Source organism: Hyla sarda, chromosome 3 (assembly GCF_029499605.1).
Source record: "Hyla sarda isolate aHylSar1 chromosome 3, aHylSar1.hap1, whole genome shotgun sequence".
Classification (NCBI taxonomy): domain Eukaryota; kingdom Metazoa; phylum Chordata; class Amphibia; order Anura; family Hylidae; genus Hyla; species Hyla sarda.
The window spans coordinates 360,333,441-360,351,648 of NC_079191.1; the positions used below are offsets into that span (position 1 = coordinate 360,333,441).

General features: G+C 44.2%; 1 long non-coding RNA gene across 1 annotated transcript in view; it reads left to right on the forward strand.

Annotated features, from left to right (window-relative positions):
• LOC130362730 (uncharacterized) overlaps positions 1-18,208 on the forward strand; it is a 76,754-nt gene that overhangs the window by 45,951 nt on the left and 12,595 nt on the right. The window contains exon 2 of the long non-coding RNA XR_008891542.1: positions 14,197-14,296. This is a non-coding gene — a long non-coding RNA (uncharacterized LOC130362730). The remainder of the gene's footprint in view (positions 1-14,196; positions 14,297-18,208) is intronic.

The following is an 18,208-nucleotide window of genomic DNA, read 5'->3' on the forward strand; positions in this document are numbered from 1 at the left end:
TGTAGCAGCCTGGTGTCCTGGTCCAGGTAATCGAAGATGGCGGTCTGGCAGTCTGAGGTTTGGAGAGGTGTATACCCCTCGCTGGTGAGGATCGCAATCAGACGCTGCAGGGTGGCGGTCTGTTACAGATTCACAGCAGGCAGCCGAGGTAAAAAAAAAGTATTTTTATTGTTTAAAATAGCACAAAGACAACGCGTTTCGCAAGGCACCCCTTGCTTCGTCAGGTCTAAAGCAACTTACTACATGTATATATATATATATATATATATATATATATCCACATATATGGCCGTAAATGTTGGCACCCCTGAAATTTTTTAAGAGAATGAAGTATTTCTCCCAGAAAAGGATTGCAGCAACACATGTTTATCCCCTTTGTGTGTGTTGGAACTAAACCAAAAAAGGGAGGAAAAAAAGCAAATTGGAAATAATGTCACACCAAACTCCAAAAATGGGCTGGACAAAATTATTGGCACCCTTAAAGAGGTACTCCGCTCCTAGACATCTTATCCCCTATCCAAGGATAGGGGATAAGATGTCTGATAGCACGAGTCCTGTGCTGGGGACCCCCGCGATCTCTCCTCCAGCCCCCCGAATCATCAGCTCTCCACAGCTAAGTTTGCTCTATGGCTGATGACAGGGGCTGGCGGTTCGTGACGTCATGAGGGGGCAGAGCCATGACTTCTCGAACCTCCGGTCCCTGTATCGTGAGTCATCAGCCACGGAGTAAACATAGCTCTGGAGAGCTGATGACTCGGGGGGCTGCAGGAGAGATCGCGGGGGTCCCCAGCAGCGGGAACCCTGCAATCAGACATCTTGACCCCTTTAACTTAAAATTTGGTTGCATAGCTTTGGGAAAAAATAACTGAAATCAGTCGCTTCCTATAACCATCAATAAGCATTGCAAACTGCTCCAGGTCTCTCTTATTGGAAGGTGTCTTTTCCCAACAGCAATTTTAAGATCTCTCCACAGGTGTTAAATGGGATTTAGATCTGGACTCATTGCTGGCCACTTCAGAACTCTCCAGCACTTTGTTGCTATCCATTTCTGGGTGATTTTTGACGTATGTTTGGGGGCCATTGCTGGAAGACCCAAGATCTCAGACGCAAACCCAGTTTTCTGACACTGGGCTGTACAGTGCGACCCAAAATCTGTTTGCAATCCTCAGATTTCATGATGCCTGTCACGATGCCGGCTGGCAGGTAGTGGATCCTCTGTGCCAGAGAGGGATGGCGAGGACCGCGCTAGTGGACCGGTTCTAAGCCACTACAGGTTTTCACCAGAGCCCGCCGCAAAGCGGGATGGTCTTGCTGCGGCGGTAGTGACCAGGTCGTATCCACTAGCAACGGCTCACCTCTCTGGCTGCTGAAGATGCTGAAGATAGGCGCGGTACAAGGGAGTAGGCAGAAGCAAGGTCGGACGTAGCAGAAGGTCGGGGGCAGGCGGCAAGGATCGTAGTCAGGGGCAACGGCAGGAGGTCAGGAACACGGACTAGGAACAGACAAGGGAACGCTTTCACTAGGCACAAGTGCAACAAGATCCGGCAAGGGAGTGCAAGGGAAGTGACTAGATATAGGGAAGTGCACAGGTGAACACAATAAGCTAATTGGGCCAGGCACCAATCATTGGTGCACTGGCCCTTTAAATCTCAGGGAGCTGGCGCGCGCGCGCCCTAGAGAGCGGAGCCGCGCGCGCCAGCACATGACAGCAGGAGACGGGAACGGGTAAGTGACCTGGGATGCGATTCGCGAGCGGGCGCGTCCCGCTGTGCGAATCGCATCCCCAACGGCCATGACAGGGCAGCGCTCCCGGTCAGCGGGACCGACCGGGGCGCTGCGGAGAGAGAGACGCCGTACGCGCTCCGGGGAGGAGCGGGGACCCGGAGCGCTAGGCGTAACAGTACCCCCCCCCTTAGGTCTCCCCCTCTTCTTGGGGCCAAAGAACCTGAGGAAAAAAAATTCAATTTTTCCGTGATGAGGTCCGATGCAAATTAGGAGGGGTTCTGTGTGGAAACGAACGAGACAGTCCAATCTTTTATTGTAAAAACAATAGATGTAGAGGGGTCTGGCGAGACTGGTCACAGGAACGTAGAACCTGTTGATGAGAGAGGCCAAAAAAAATTTTCCTGCAGATCCGGAATCCAAGAAGGCCACTGTAGAGAAGGAGAAGGCAGAGGCAGACATCCGCACAGGCACAGTAAGACGTGGAGAAGCAGAGTAGACATCAAGGACTGTCTCACCTTTGTGCGGAGTCAGCGTACGTCTTTCCTGGCGGGGAGGACGGATAGGACAATCTCTTAGGAAGTGTTCGGTACTAGCACAGTACAGGCAGAGGTTCTCCATACGGCATCGTGTCCTCTCTTGAGGTGTCAAGCGAGACCGGTCAACTTGCATAGCCTCCGCGGCGGGAAGCACAGGAACAGATTGCAGAGGACCAGAGGAGAGAGGAGCCGGGGAGAAAAAACGCTTCGTGCGAACAAAGTCCATATCCAGGCGAAGCTCCAGACGCCATCCGGAAGAACGCATGTCAATGCGAGTGGCAAGATGAATGAGTTCATGTAGGTCAGCAGGAGTCTCTCGTGCGGCCAGAACATCTTTAATGTTGCTGGATAGGCCTTTTTTAAAGGTCGCGCAGAGAACCTCACTATTCCAGGACAACTCGTAAGCAAGAGCACGGAACTGAATGGCGTACTCGCCAACGGAAGAAACACCCTGGGCCAGGTTCAGCAGGGCAATCTCGGCTGAAGAAGCTCGGGCAGGTTCCTCAAAGACACTTCGAATTTCCGAGAAGAAGGAGTGTACAGAGGCAGTGACGGGGTCATTGCGGTCCCAGAGCGGTGCGGCCCATGACAGGGCTTTTCCAGACAGAAGGCTGACTACGAAAGCCACCATAGACCTCTCAGTAGGAAACTGGTCCGACATCATCTCCAAGTGCTGGGAACATTGCGAAAGAAAGCCACGGCAATACTTAGAGTCCCCATCAAATTTGTCCGGCAAGGACAGGCAGAGGCTAGGAGTGGCCACTCGCTGCGGAGGAGGTGCAGGAGCTGGCGGAGGAGAAGATTGCTGGAGAAGTTGCGACTGAAGTTGGTGCGAAATGGTGGACATTTCCGACAGCTGACGGGTTAGAAGGGCGATCAGTCGGGCTTGCTGGGCGGCCACCGTGGTGAGGTCAGCGACCACTGACAGAGGAACTTCAGCGGGATCCATGGCCGGATCTACTGTCACGATGCCGGCTGGCAGGTAGTGGATCCTCTGTGCCAGAGAGGGATGGCGAGGACCGCGCTAGTGGACCGGTTCTAAGCCACTACAGGTTTTCACCAGAGCCCGCCGCAAAGCGGGATGGTCTTGCTGCGGCGGTAGTGACCAGGTCGTATCCACTAGCAACGGCTCACCTCTCTGGCTGCTGAAGATGCTGAAGATAGGCGCGGTACAAGGGAGTAGGCAGAAGCAAGGTCGGACGTAGCAGAAGGTCGGGGGCAGGCGGCAAGGATCGTAGTCAGGGGCAACGGCAGGAGGTCAGGAACACGGACTAGGAACAGACAAGGGAACGCTTTCACTAGGCACAAGTGCAACAAGATCCGGCAAGGGAGTGCAAGGGAAGTGACTAGATATAGGGAAGTGCACAGGTGAACACAATAAGCTAATTGGGCCAGGCACCAATCATTGGTGCACTGGCCCTTTAAATCTCAGGGAGCTGGCGCGCGCGCGCCCTAGAGAGCGGAGCCGCGCGCGCCAGCACATGACAGCAGGAGACGGGAACGGGTAAGTGACCTGGGATGCGATTCGCGAGCGGGCGCGTCCCGCTGTGCGAATCGCATCCCCAACGGCCATGACAGGGCAGCGCTCCCGGTCAGCGGGACCGACCGGGGCGCTGCGGAGAGAGAGACGCCGTACGCGCTCCGGGGAGGAGCGGGGACCCGGAGCGCTAGGCGTAACAATGCCTTGTACACATTCAAGGCACCCAGTGCCAGAGGCAGCAGAACAACCCCAAAAAAATCATTGAACCTCCACCATATTTCACTGTAGGTACTGTGTTCTTTTCTTTGTAGGCCTCATTCCATTTTTGGTAAACAATAGAATGATGTGTTTTACCAAAAAGCTCGATCTTGGTCTCATCTGTCCACAAGACGTTTTCCCAGAAGGATTTTGGCTTACTTAAGTTCATTTTGGCAAATGTAAGCAGTGGGGTCCTCCTGGGTCTCCTGCCATTGCATTTAATTTCATTTAAATGTTGACAGATAGTTCGCGCTGACACTGATGCTCCCTGAGCATGCTGGACAGCTTAAATATCTTTGGAACTTCTTTGGGGCTGCTTATCCACCATCCAGACTATCCTGTGTTGACACCTTTCATCAATTTTTCTCTTCCGTCCATGCCCAGATAGATTAGCTACAGTGGCATGGGTTGCAAACTTCTTGATAATGTTGTGCACTGTGGACAAAGGCAAATCTAGATCTCTGGAGATGGACTTGTAACCTTGAGATTGTTGATATTTTTTCACAATTTTGGTTCTCAAGTCCTCACACAGTTCTCTTCTCCTCTTTCTGTTGTCAATGCTAGTGTGGCACACACAGACACACAATGCAAAGACTAAGTGAAGTTCTCTCCTTTTGATGTGATTTTTATATTGTCCACACCTATTACTTGCCCCAGGTGAGTTTAACCCCTTAACGACAATGGACGTACTCCTACGCCCCCGTTTCCGAGTCCTTAAGGACCGAGGACGTAGGAGTATGTCCTGTCCATTCCCGGCCCCCCGCCGCTAGCCGGAGGGGAGCCGGTGACCGATGCCTGCTGAAATCGTTCAGCAGGCATCGCGGCATATCTCCCAGGGGGGTCATGATGACCCCCCATGTCGACAATGGCCGCAGATCGCTGGACAATTCAGCCCAGCGATCTGCGGCGGATTCCGGGTCAATCGGGTCTCCAGTGACCCGGTGACCCGGAATTACTGGCTGTCGGCCCCGAACAGCCATAGCCGAACAGCCATAGCCAGCAGGGGTGAGGTGGCACTGGTGCCATTCATGATCGCCCTGATTCGTCGGCTGGTTTACCGGCCAACCAATCAGGGCACCTGCTGCTGGTGTCACTCCCGCAATCCGCTCTGCCCCTCTTCCGGAGGACGTGAGCGGGTGCGGGAAGAAGACCCCGGGAGCTGGGGACGCCGATCCCCGGCATCAATGTTGGGATCAGGACCCCAGGAGGGGCGGCGGCGGCGAGAGGCTGACCTGCAGCGTGGAGCAGCAGTAGGAGGTGAGTGACAGCCTCCTGCTGTTGCTTAGCAACAGTTCCCAGCATGCAAAAAGGGAATGCTGGGAGCTGTAGTTGTGCAACAGCAGGAGGCAGACCACCACAACTCCCAGCATTCCCTTATGGGCATGCTGGGACTTATAGTTTTGCAACAGCTGGAGGCCATTTTGGAAGTGGGAAGGAATATCAGATAGATATAGAAGTATGGGCTTAGTATTAAGTATTAGAGAGGAAATACGAAGGTGGATCTAAAAATTAGATAAAATAGCAGAAAGGAATAATAGAGTATTAAGAATAATGAAAGATAAAATAAAAAAGGTAAAACAGAAAATAAAAAATAACTAAAGAAAATAAAAAATTAATAATCATAAAAAATTATAAATAAAATATAAAAAGTAAAAATAAATAATAAAAAATTAAGATTAAATTATAAAAAATAAAATAGCAATAAACAATAATTTGTCCAACCTCCTCTGTGAATGGAGTTGAAAATATCGTCGTGGACTGCCCCCACTCCAGTGTCCGGTCATCCGTGGGAGAACCCATGTAGGGCCGGACTACTCGAGGCTCAAACCTGTCACAGGTTATGTAGCAGGTTGCCTGCTAGAGCAATGGGGTGGAGGCCTAGAGTCCCAGTATTATAGCCTTAAAGTTAGAGGAGGTCGACTGGTGTTATGGAGGGGCCATTGGCATCTAATGGACTCCACCTCATGGTCACATTGCTGTGGCCAAAAATAATGAAAATGAATAAACAAAATTGAAAATAAATACATAAACCATAATAAATACATTTGTGAAATAATAAAAAATGACAAATGAAAATAAATTAGTAAAAAGAAAAAGAAAAGGAAAGGAAAAAAAGAAAATATAAAGAATAAAAAATAAGGGAAATTTTTATGTAAAAATAAAAAAGGGAAGAAAATTAGATCAATACAGAAAATGAAGAAGAATGTCTGTTTTAATTAATAATTTTTTTTTTTAAAGTGTCTGTGTCAATAACAAAATTGGTATATACAAAACAGTTTAATGAAATAAAACATCTTGGTGAGGAGTCCAGCCGTCTACCCTTCTGACACCCTGAAAAGATAAAAAGAGAAAAGCATAAATAAATTATAAGGTCACTTCCTGTATCCCCATACCAAGAGAATCATCTGCCAGAGTAATACATTTGAGGCGTCACTGAAAAATCTATATTTAACCCTCCTGGTCTATGGGAACACAATTCGAATATCCATTTTACCTCTCTGCGTTTGAGGAGACTAACTCGGTCTCCCCCACGTTTTGATGGTGGGATATGGTCAACCAGTACAAATTTGAGTTCCTTCTCTGAATGTTGAACCTCGGTGAAATGTTTGGACACTGGTAGGTCCATGCGACCCTTCCGCATAGTATACCGGTGATAATTAAATCTAGTTTTGAAATCCCTTGTGGTCTCCCCTACATAGAGGAGACCACATGGGCAAGTCAAAACTTATACAACGTAGTCAGAGGTACAAGTGAGCTAGTGATGTAATTTATGTAAAAATTTCCCTTATTTCTTATTCTTTATATTTTCTTTTTTTTCCTTTCCTTTTCTTTTTCTTTTTACTAAATTATTTTCATTAGTCATTTTTTATCATTTCACACATTTATTTATTATGGTTTATGTATTTATTTTCAATTTTGTTTATTCATTTTTATTATTTTTGGCCACTGCAATGTGACCAGGAGGTGGAGTCCATTAGATGGCAATGGCCCCTCCATAACACCAGTCGACCTCCTCTAACTTTAAGGCTATAATACTGGGACTCTAGGCCTCCACCCCATTGCTCTAGCAGGCAACCTGCTACATAACCTGTGACAGGTTTGAGCCTCGAGTAGTCCGGCCCTACGTGGGTTCTCCAACGGATGACCGGACACTGGAGTGGGGCCGTCCACGACGATATGTTTGCAACTCCATTCACAGAGGAGGTTGGACAAATTATTGTTTATTGCTATTTTATATTTTATAATTTGATCTTTATTTTTTATTATTTATTTTTTACTTTTTATATTTTACTTATTATTTTTTATTTTCTTTATTTATTATTTTTTATTTTCTTTTTTACCTTTTTTTATTTTATCTTTCATTATTCTTAATCTTCTATTATTCATTTCTGCTATTTTATCTCACATTTAGATCCACCTTTGTATTTCCTCTCTAATACTTAATAATATGCCCATACTTCCATATCTATCTGATATTCCTACCCACTTCCAATATGGCTCCCGCTGTGTGTTTGCAGGCAGACACGAATGCGCTGGTCAGCGCAGCACGTCATGCCAGGTGGACACACAGGGGGCAGCTGATTGGTGGACACACTGATTTTCAGTCACGGCGACGGCTTTCCCCTCAACCAATATGGCCCCAGTTGCTGTTGGTGGCGCTGGTGCGCATGCGAAGTGGCCCTGGGCGACGATGCATCACGTGACAGCACGGCTGGGTTGCCAATTGGTGGAGGCTATCGCCGGATATCGCGTGACTGCTAACACACACGCTAGTATGGCGTGTATACTCCATTATGGCATCAACATCCGGTGAGTGTCCTGCTGCGATCCCTGCCCCCTTTGTAAATATTAATGATGATATGTACTGTCTATTAAGTGATTATGTCTTTTTCAATGTGATTTTATATATTGCACCACCAGCTCACTGCATCATTATTTGGACGGAGAAATCCGCCCCGTACCTAAAGTACACTAAGTAAATTTTTTGCACGATATCACTTTGTATTTTTGTATTGTACTTTTAATGATGTTATATCAATATATCACTGTACTCATTGATTGATTGCTTTGAATATGCATTTAAACCCACCACTGGGGTCACTTCCTATGCTGTTTTTTGTATGGAATAAAGCCACATATATATTTTTTCACTACTTCTGGATTGCTGCGACCATCTTTTCTTCTTGTGTATTTGGGATCCTTGACCGGGATCAACTGGACTCCTGCACCCTACTTTATTGCTATTTTTGCCTGGCAGTGCCGCTTATCCATTATCTTCTCCATATATATATATATATATATATATATATATATATATATATATGTTTGTTTTTATGTTTTTATATTAAATTGTTCAGTTCTCTTCTTATCGGCTTTCATTTGGTCTGGTTTTGGACTATTATATTACGGAATTGCGGGTCATTAGTGTCTTGTGTTGTCTTATTTGCGTAAATGTTTCATTTATTAAAAAGATGTGTGCGTGCCAACTTTTACAAGTATGTTTCTCTGTTCCCTTCAGAATGGAAAGTAGGAAACTGGCAGTCTGCCATGATATCCTCATATGGGCAGCTATATGGAAATAGTGCCATTAAAATGTAAACATTGCTATCTTTTATTAATTATATGATTTAAAAAAATATTATTCACATAAACCAGGAGGCTACAATGACTGTGCAAAACAAAGCATGACGGTGCTAACAGACTTTATTAAGGACAAACCTGGGGTCTTTTTAGAAGTCAGTATTAGACCATTTGCACTACCAGTGCTGAAAATAGAGGGACAGAAAGACCCATCTTATTGTTGAAGATACACCTGCAGTGCCTGCTTTATAATAGCACCATAAATGTTTGGCACTGGACATTGAAGCACAGCTTCCAGAATTTACATTTATGGCATATGACAGGGAAAAATTAAAGGGACACTCTGCAGTAAAATTGACATACAGTTATGCTTAGCTTAGGGCTTGGGAGGGTGGTGCCTGGTCTACTTTAAGGCCCATATTTTTGGAGAGAAAAAACAATCACAGCTTAGCTTTCACTTTACCTCAGCTCAGCAGCTGAGCTGTGATTGGTTGCTGTGGGAAAATCAATTTTTTTCTCTCACACAGTTTGATATAGTATCAGTTTTTTAATCAACTGATGCCAGAAAGTTAAACAGATTTGTAAATTACTTCTATTAAAAAATCTTAATCCTTCCAGTACTTTTTAGCAGAGGTCAGCAGAGAGCACTGTGGTCGTGACAGAAGAGAAATAAAAAAGAAAAGCATTTCCTCTGTAGTATACAGCCGCTATCAAGTACTGGAAGAATTAAGATTTTTTTAACAGAAGTAATTTACAAATCTGTTTAACTTTCTGGCACCAGTTGATTTAAAAAAAAAAAAAAAGTTTTCCACCTGAGTAACCCTTTAAAGGGGTACTCCTCTTTAAATTTTGTATATCATAATTTGCCTACTGAGGAAGGGGTCTAGTTGCAGTACCCTGAAACGCTTAAGACTTTGTCTGAATAGAGCACTGCAAAGACGCACTGCCCATTCAGAAGCCAACTTAGCCTAAACCAGCTGCTGATAGACCCGCTGTTCCAGCCAGGATTTCTATCCATCTGATGCACTCACCTGCTTCTGATTCTACCTTACATGCCTGACATGCTGCCACCACCACGAGCATTTCCAACAGAGTAAGCCAGCGAGGGTCCGACATTACAACAGCCGCACGCCGCAGCCACGGACCTCCTTCATGGGAGCCATCTGCTATATCACTGCTCCCAAACCAAGCAAAAATCAACGTTCTGCTTGTGAAGTAGAACAGCTACTCCCATCATTTTCGGCCCGTCGCAGTACGGGACCAGCGGACACGGTGAGCATTATTCATCTCCATAGACACTACAGGATTTTTTAGTCCAATCCACACAAAGGACTTTACAACCAGATATACAAATTGCAGGTTTAACAGTACAGTCGGCCATTATTTACAACTGCAGTGCCTCATATATCACTATGAATATATACCATTAGGGCCCTATGGTAATCCAATATATTCAATATTGCTCTGTTCAAATGTTTTTTAATTTAATAATTTTAATAAATATTTTTTGCATTGTTCAAACAAACTGTCTTCAAACCATTTTTTCACTGTGCACCCAGTAGGGTGGTATCCTTGAGGGGTGGGTGAAATTTTGTTTCTAAATTTGTTTTGCTCAGTCAGTGGGGACCGATTTGTCAACCACAATTTAACCTCGGATACAAGGTTGTGAGCTGCACACACATTTCCATTTATCTCAGATTTGTAAATTACTTCTGTTAAAAAAAATCTTAATCTTTTCAGTACTTTTTAGGGTTTGTATACTACAGAGGAAATGGTTTTATTTTTGGAACACAGAGCTCTCTGCTGACATCATGACCACAGTGCTCTCTGCTGACATCTCTGTCCATTTTAGGAACTGTCCAGAGCATCATATGTTTTCTATGGGGATTTTCTCCTATTCTGGACAGTTCTTAAAATGGACAGAGGTGTCAGCAGAGAGCACTGTCGTCATGATGTCAGCAGAGAGCTCTGTGTTGATAAAAGAAAATAATTTCCTCTGTAGTATTCAGCTGCAAAAAAAGGACTGGAAGGATTAAGATTTTTTAATAGAAGTAATTTACAAATCTGTTTAACTTTCTGGCACCAGTTTTCCTTTAACCCCTTAAGGACCAAGGACGTACCGGTACGTCCTTGGTCCTGCTCTTCTGATATAACGCGGGGTTACACAGTAACCCCGCGTCATATCATGGCGGGTCCGGCGTCATAGTGATGCCGGGACCCGCCTCTAATAGCGCGCAGCGCCGATCGCGGCGCCGCGCGCTATTAACCCTTTAGCCGCGCGCTCAAAGCTGAGCCGCGCGGCTAAAAGTGAAAGTGAAAGTTCCCGGCTAGCTCAGTCGGGCTGTTCGGGATAGCCGCGGCTAATCGCGGCATCCCGAACAGCTGACAGGACAGCGGGAGGGCCCCTTCCTGCCTCCTCGCTGTCCGATCGCCGAATGACTGCTCAGTGCCTGAGATCCAGGCATGAGCAGTCATGCGGCAGAATCGCTGATCACTGGTTTCTTATGAGAAACCAGTGATCAACATAGAAGATCAGTGTGTGCAGTGTTATAGGTCCCTATGGGACCTATAACACTGCACAAAAAAAGTGAAAAAAAAAAGTGAATAAAGATCATTTAACTCCTCCCCTATTAAAAGTTTGAATCACCCCCCTTTTCCAATAAAAAAAAAAACACAGTGTAAATAAAAATTAAAATAAACATATGTGGTATCACCGCGTGCGGAAATGTCCGAATTATAAAAATATATCATTAATTAAACCGCTCGGTCAATGGCGTGCGCGCAAAAAAATTCCAAAGTCCAAAATAGTGCATTTTTGGTCACTTTTTATATCATTTAAAAATGAATAAAAAGTGATCAATAAGTCCTATCAATGCAAAAATGGTACCGTTAAAAACTTCAGATCACGGCGCAAAAAATGAGCCCTCATACCGCCCCATACACGGAAAAATAAAAAAGTTATAGGGGTCAAAAGATGACAATTTTAAACGTATTAATTTTCCTGCATGTAGTTATGATTTTTTCCAGAAGTCCGACAAAATCAAACCTATATAAGTAGGGGATCATTTTAATCATATGGACCTACAGAATACATATCAGGTGTCATTTTTACCGAAAAATGTACTACGTAGAAACGGAAGCCCCCAAAAGTTACAAAACAGCGTTTTTTTTTCAATTTTGTCGCACAATGATTTTTTTTCCCGCTTCACCATAGATTTTTGGGCAAAATGACTGACGTCATTACAAAGTAGAATTGGTGGCGCAAAAAATAAGCCATCATATGGATTTTTAGGTGTAAATTTGAAAGAGTTATGATTTTTTAAAGGCAAGGAGCAAAAAACGAAAATGCAAAAACGGAAAAACCTCCGGTCCTTAAGGGGTTAAGGACCAGGCCAATTTTTGTAGTTGGATTTTCGTTTTTCCTCCTTGCCCTTTAAAGAGGTACTCCAGTGGAAAACTATTTTTTTTTTAATCATTTGGTGCCAGAAAGTTAAACAGATTTGCAAATTACTTCTATTAAAAAACTCTTAATCCTTCCAGTATTTATTAGCTGCTGCATGCTCCACAGGAAGTTCTTTTCTTTTTGAATTTCCTTTCTGTCTGACCACAATGCTCTCTGCTGCCACCTCTGTCTATGTTAGGAACTGTCCACAGCAGGAGAGGTTTGCTATGGGGATTTGCTCCTGCTCTGGACAGTTCCTGACATGGACAGAGGTGTCATCAGAGAGAACTGTTGTCAGACAGAAAGGAAATTCAAAAAAGAAAATAACTTTTTCTGGAGCATACAGCAGCTGATAAGTACTGGAAGGATTGAGATTTTTTAATAGAAGTAATTTACAAATCTGTATAACTTTCTGGCACCAGTTGATTTTAAAGAAAATGTTTTCCACCAGAGTCCCTTTAAGGTCAAAATGGGCGGTGTCCTTAAGGGGTTAATCGTGTCAATCTAAAATATCAAGTGTCACGATTCGGCTTACGGGTTGTGGATCCGCTGTGTCAGCGAGGGATTGGCGTGGACCGTGCTAGTGGACCGGTTCTAAGAGGCTACTGGTTTTCACCAGAGCCCGCCGCAAAGCGGGATGGTCTTGCTGCGGCAGTAGCAACCAGGTCGTATCCACTAGCAACGGCTCAACCTCGCTGACTGCTGAGAAGGCGTGGGACAGAAGGACTAGGCAGAGGCAAGGTCAGACGTAGCAGAAGGTCGGGGGCAGGCGGCAAGGTTCGTAGTCAGGATGGATAGCAGAAGTTCAGGTAACACAGGCTTTGGACACACTAAACGCTTTCACTGGCACAAGGCAACAAGATCCGGCCAGGGAGTGCAAGGGAGGAGATCAGATATAGCCAGGGAGCAGGTGGAAGCCAATTAAGCTAATTGGGCCAGGCACCAATCATTGGTGCACTGGCCCTTTAAGTCTCAGAGAGCTGGCGCGCGCGCGCCCTAGAGAGCGGAGCCGCGCGCGCCAGCACATGACAGCAGGGGACCGGGACGGGTAAGTGACCTGGGATGCGACTCGCGAGCGGGCGCGTCCCGCTGTGCGAATCGCATCCCCGACGGCCATGATAGTGCAGCGCTCCCGGTCAGCGGGACTGACCGGGGCGCTGCAGGGAGAAAGACGCCGTGAGCGCTCCGGGGAGGAGCGGGGACCCGGAGCGCTAGGCGTAACATCAAGATTACATGTTGGTTTGACCAAACAGTGATTTTTTTTCTATTTTAAAGCATACAGTATGTTGTGGAAAAATGAATGAAGACATTATAAATCAATTACAACTGGTCCTGCAAAAACAAAGCCCTTACATTGGAGTGTAGATGAAAAATAAAAGAGTAATGGGTACTCCGGTGGAAAATAATTTCTTTTTCTGAACTGATGCCAGAAGCTTAAACAGATATGTAAATTACTTGTTTAAAACTCTTAATCCTTCCTGTACTTATGAGCTGCTGTATGCGCCACAGGAAGTTGAATTTATTTCTGGAGTTCTTTTCAGTCTGACCACAGTGCTCTCTGCTGACACCTCTGTCCATATCAGGAACTCTCCAGAGCAGGAGAGGTTTGCTATGGGGATTTGCTTGTACAGTTCCTGGACAGTTCCTGACATGGACAGAGGTGTCAGCAGAGAGCACTGTGGTCAGACTGAAAAGAATTCAAGAAAGAAATACAACTTCCTGTGGAGCACACAGCAGCTGATAAGTACTGGAAGGGTTTAAATAGATGTAATTTACAAATCTCTTCAATTTTCTGACACTAGTTAATGTTAAAAAGTTTGTTTTCCACCGGACTACCCCTTTAAGTGCAGAATGATATGGTGTACTCGTAGCGGCCACAGGGGGGGAAACAGCTGGAGGCACACTATTGGGTCGTGTCATTGGCAGATCAGCCGAGTAAAACACGTTGCGGATCTGTTACATGTGACCCTAGCTTAAGGTCACACTTATGCTATTCGAGAGTTGGGTGATCTCCATTATCACTGCTGAATAACTTAGTTAATTCTTAATGTTTAAGACGCATTGGTTGATGGACATCACAGATTGGTTAGTTTCATGAGCTTTATTAAAGGTTAGGTTTGAATTGTATTTTATAGCAGGCTTGTCACATTTATTTAAGAATAATTTTCTTGCAGGTTTTCTTAGATAAAAATAAAAAAAAACTCCAAAACCAAGATAATGGGAATTACAGCTAAATCAACAAAGACTAAAGGAAACTTCAAGTGTATCTTAGAGGTAATTCATCACTACATGGTAAAACCGTCATGGCATGTTTCCTCAGTTGTGGACATAGAGCAGAAGCCTGTTATTGTTATGCCTTACATTACACATAATATGGTTTGTATGTTTTTTAATCTAATATATATTAATATTATCATCTCAGTTCATAATTTACCCGAAGATGAACAGATCTTGCATCCTGAACATGATTAAATTAATGATAGACCCATTTCAATGGAATAAATGCACATGGGTCTATTTAAAGTTCCATCGATCTATTGGCAAACTTTACCTTGATATTTAGGTTTAACAGGCAAAGATGCAGCAAACTTTCCCTATATCCCCTGAATAACCAACAGAGCTGGGGTCCTGTTTTGGAGATCAATGGGACCCCCCCCCCCAGCAGATGGAATCCTCCATCATCAGACACTCATCCCCTATTCTGTGGATAGGGCATATGTTGTTCCGCCCCCCCCCCCCCCCCGACATCTCCTCTGAAGTTTGCTGGATCTCTAAATGATGTCATTCCATTTAACCCCTTAAGGACCAGGGTTTTTTCCGTTTTTGCATTTTCGTTTTTTGCTCCTTGCCTTTAAAAAATCATATTTTGCACCTAAAAATCCATATGAGGGCTTATTTTTTGCGCCACCAATCTACGGTGAAAGGGAAAAAAAAAAATCATTGTGAGACAAAATTGAAATTTTTTTTTCAATTTTGTAAATTTTGTAAATTTTGGGTGCTTCCGTTTCTACGTAGTACATTTTTCGGTAAAAAGGACACCTTATCTTTCTTCTGTAGGTTCATACTATTAAAATGATACCCTACTTATACAGGTTTGATTTTGTCATACTTCTGGAAAAAATCATCATAACTTCATGCAGGAAAATTAATACGTTTAAAATTGTCATCTTTTGACCCCTATAACTTTTTTACTGTTCCGCGTATGGGGTGGTGTGAGGGCTCATTTTTTGTGCCGTGATCTGATGTTTTTAGCGGTACCATTTTTGCATTGATGGGACTTATTGATTGATTCATGATATAAAAAGGGACCAAAATGCACAATTTTGGACTTTTGAATTTTTTTGCGCGTACACCATTGACCGTGCGGTATAATTAACAATATATTTTTATAATTCCGACATTTCCGCACGTGGCGATACCATATATGTCTATTTTTATTTACACTGTGTTTTTTTAATGGGAAAAGGGGGGTGATTCAAACTTTTAATAGGGGAGGGGTTAAATGATCTTTATTCACTTTTTTTAAAAAAAATTTTTTGCAGTGTTATAGCTCCAATAGAGACCTATAACACTGCACACACTGATCTCTTACATTGATCACTGGTTTCTCATAAGAAACCAGTGATCGATGATTCTGGCGCTTGACTGCTCATGCCTGGATCTCAGGCACTGAGCAGTCATTCGGCGATCGGACAGCGAGGAGGCAGGTAGGGACCCTCCTGCTGTCCTGTAAGCTGTTCGGGATGCCGCGATTTCGCCGCGGCTATCCCAAACAGCCCACTGAGCTAACCGACATACTTTCACTTTAGACGCAGCGTTCAACTTTGAACGCCGCGTCTAAAGGGTTAATAGCGTGCGGCACCACGATCAATGCCATGCGCTATTAGCCACGGGTCCCGGCCGTTGTTAGAGGCCGGGCCCGACCCGCTATGACGCGGGGCCACGCAGATGGACACATGACGTTCCAGTATGTCATGTGTCCTTAAGGTGGTTAAAGAAAATATTAAAATGATCAGAAATCAAGTTTTTTTTAATTTAAACTGAATATTTTATATGCAGGTATGTCTGACTAAATCAAGTGATTTTCCCTATCATCATCATTTATATTGTACTGTACTTAAAAAATAAATCCACTTTCCAAATCCATAATATTAGCTAAATTGCTTACTTCTTATGTTGTGTTCATCCTCTGTTCCTATTGTTTACAGTTCATTGCTTAGGATGCGACCATACAGGTTGCGACAGGTGGTTGGGATCACGGAAGGGCACTCTACTGCCTTGCTACAGCTCACAGATGGCTTCAGGTCAGTGTTGGAGAAAATTTCCTGCATCGCTCCAACACTGTCCATGATCCATCTGTGCAATTTGAATATCCTGCCCCCGCACCCAAAACAGAAAGTGAAGCAGAGAGAAGAACCTTGCAGGGAGCAGAAAACACAAGGTGGGCAAACCCCTTTAGAGTTACTGTCAATAAACAAAACTTTTGACATGTCATAGAGACATGTCAAAAGTTTTGATCATTCGGTAGGGGACTTGGTCTTGGAATGTTTTAACATACACTTTTGGTGCAGAGTAAGCCAAACAGTGGTTGGTATAAAAAGTTGGACAATTTGGATGGGACAAATTTATCAAGCAACATAAGCCAGTGTGGTGAATTTGGTGTTTTTCTAAGACTGGGCCTCATTTTCTAAGGCTCTTCAGAGTAGATATGGTTTTTTGTGTCACATGTGTTGTGTGCCAGAATTTCCAACAAAAAGTTAAAGCAAAACGTACTAACTCTCCACTTTACGCAGAAAACCCAAAAGGGGAGTGGCTGCCATTAAAAGGGGGGTGTGACAACTGAAAATTGGGAGTGTTCCGGACAGTTTTGAAAAATCCCAACATATGTAATAATGTTTCCACATAAAATGTGGTGAATTTGAGGTCTGTAAAATCCCGCAGCTCAGAACAGGTGTAAAAAAAAAAAAAACATAGGAAAAAGTAGTAAAAAAACACCAGGATTTAGATTTATGTCCTGCAGCGTTTACTGTCTATGAAGTGAGCGCAGGACTTTTGCTTGCTATTACCAGCTGGGACGCTCCTCTAATGGCGGACATCAGCGATGATGCTGATGTCTGCCATTAAAGGATAAAAAAGACAATTGCCAGGGATTCATGGGGTTTATTGGATCACAGGGGTCAGATGAGTCAAGATGGTGGCTGGAAATCTCTTCTTTACCTCTGTGCCGCCAATTGTCGCTCATCTGAGAAAGTCTTACTCAGGCATCCTGTAAGAGCAGTGTGTCGATAACCCTGATCAATGTTATGTTATGTGGGAATTCCACGAGTGGTATTACGCACTGTGAACATTAGCATCAGTGTGAATGGGTCTTCCGCGAGACCCGTTCAAACTGGGGAATTTCAGCAGCAGACAATTCCGACGCTGAAATTGTTCTGTGCAAAAAGGAACATGTTCATTCTTTGCGCGGAAGTCCGCAACCACTGCATAGCCGTCAATGGTGACGGAGCAGTGCTGCACAGTCCTACTGCCGAAGTATTTTTGGCAGCGGACTCCAGATGGAATCTCTGCTTGCGGAATTCGGCAGTGTGAACATACACTAACATTGAACATTGAACAATGAAAGCAATCAAAAGCAAACATATAATAGTGACTGGGGACTTTAAAAGTGTAAAATAATACAAAACAAAAGGAGGAAAAAAACATATTGCCAATAAAAAATAAAATGATGTTACTCAGTACCTAATCCTGATCATGTACATATATTTTTATGTGTCTAGGACTTATATATCCCTAGCAAATAGCATTTATATCTTGCTCACTTGCTTTGTTATCTTGCCTTGTGGAGGGGGCGTGTTCATCTCTCTCACTGTGGATGACTCATCTGCTCTGAGTTTTGGAGCAGCCTGGCAGTCTGCATATTACTCCGTAACACTTTCCTCTCTGGGCAGTCAGCAAATCACTGCGCTCTGTATCCCTTTCCTCTCTGGTTTCATGCTGTACATGAAAGGAAAGGAAGATAATTAGAGTTTGCCTGCAGCATTCCCAAGACATTATGGTGAGTTTATAACACTAAAAAATGTGTAAATATGAAAATAGATCTTTCTAAATTAGTGCAAGGATTTTAATGATAAAAGCACAGTAGCTTTTATGCATACATTTTCTATCTATGCCTAGTAAAGCCGGATG